The sequence below is a fragment of the Cetorhinus maximus genome, chromosome 25, assembly GCF_964194155.1.
Source record: "Cetorhinus maximus chromosome 25, sCetMax3.hap1.1, whole genome shotgun sequence".
Lineage (NCBI taxonomy): Eukaryota > Metazoa > Chordata > Chondrichthyes > Lamniformes > Cetorhinidae > Cetorhinus > Cetorhinus maximus.
This window is the reverse complement of record NC_135903.1, coordinates 7,242,593-7,244,165: the sequence shown is the minus strand read 5'-3', so window position 1 is coordinate 7,244,165 and position 1,573 is coordinate 7,242,593. Positions and strand designations below refer to the sequence as shown.

Genomic DNA, 1,573 nt, shown 5'->3' with positions numbered 1-1,573 from the left:
ATGCCACGGAGATGAAGGAACTGAGAGAATGGGATGGAGTCCTTACAGGAAGCGGGGTGTGAGGAGCTGTAGTCCAAGTGGCTGTGGGAGTTGGTGGGCTTGTAATGAATATTACAATTGAGACAGAGTGGTCAAGGAAGAGAAGGGAAGTGTCGGAGATGGACCATGTGAAAATGATGGAGGGGTAGAAAATGGAAGCAAAAATTATAAATTTTTCCAGGTCAAGACGAGAGCTTGAAGCTGCACCAAAACGGTCATTGATGTACTGAAGAAAGAGTTGTGGGTGGGGTCCTGAGAAGGGCTGGGACAAGATATGTTCCACATACACCATAAAGGGACAGGCATAACTGGGGCCCGTGCAGGTACCATAGCCACGCCTTTTATTTGGAGGAAATGAGACAAATTTAAGGAGAAATTGTTCAGTTCAGCCAGGCAGAGTAGAGTGGTGGTGGATGGGGATTGTTCGGGCCTCTGTTCAAGGAGGAAGCGGAGAGCCTTCAAACTAGCCTGGTGGGAGATGGAGGTGTAGAGGGATTGGACGTCCATGGTGAAGAGGAGGCGCTTTGGGCCAGGGAACTAGAAATTGCTGATATGATGCAGGGCATCAGAGGAATCGCGGCTGTAGGTGGGAAGAGACTGAACAAGGGGAGAGAGAGCAGGGTCAAGTTAGGAAGAAATGAGTTCTGTGGGGCAGGAACAGGCTGACATAATTGATCAATTGGTACAGCCCTGTTTATGGATTTTGGGGAGGAGGTAGAAGCGGCCTGTCCAAGGCTGGGCAACTATGCGGTTGAAAGCTGTGGAGGTAAGATATCCAGAGGAGATGAGGTCAGTGACAGTCCTAGAAACAATGGCTTGATATTCGGTGGTGGGTTCATGGTCTGGGGGAGGTAGGAGAGTTGAGAGTTGGTGCTCAGCCTCTGCAAGGTAGAGGTCAGTACACCAGACAACAACAGCACAACCCTTGTCGGCAGGTTTGATAACAAAGTCAGGGTTGGACCCGAGAGAATGCCCACTTGGATATAGACAGATGAGGAAGCACATTACCAAGCAACGGAGACAGAATCAGGGCTCTGATAGAATTTGGTTACCTCCACCACAGAGCCAGAGCGATTGGATTATCGTCACCTGCTAATTGGTTCTATTGTTTTTGGACCAATGAATGCATATGATTTGACCTAGAAGCTGATTTTATAAGGGGGTATCTGCATATCAAGCAGAAATCCTGTTGAATTGCAGTCACTGAGCTACACCCAGTGACAAGCTCCGGCCGCTGAAAAGATCCAGGAATGAGTTCAGGAGAAATGGATACACACTGATAGAGGAATGTTTTGCAGGGCAAAGAGGATAAAATATCAAAGGTGAATTGGTTAACTTTGCATAGGAGCCAAAAAGGTGCAGGATGAATTGGATTGCTTTCACCTATGGCACACCTTGGTGTTGCTATACACCTTAGGCAGAAAGGAGAGCACACAACTTGCACTAAGGGCAATTCTAGGAGGGAGCAACCTGGATTTGAACCAGGGACCTCTTAGATCTGCAGTCAAATGCTCTACCACTGAGCTATACCCCC

At 48.1% G+C, this 1,573-nt stretch overlaps 1 non-coding gene across 1 annotated transcript; it reads right to left on the bottom strand.

The window, feature by feature from the left end:
- Positions 1 to 1,499: 1,499 nt before the first annotated feature.
- trnac-gca (transfer RNA cysteine (anticodon GCA)) lies at positions 1,500 to 1,573 on the bottom strand. The gene has a single exon. It is a non-coding gene; the product is annotated as a tRNA-Cys (tRNA).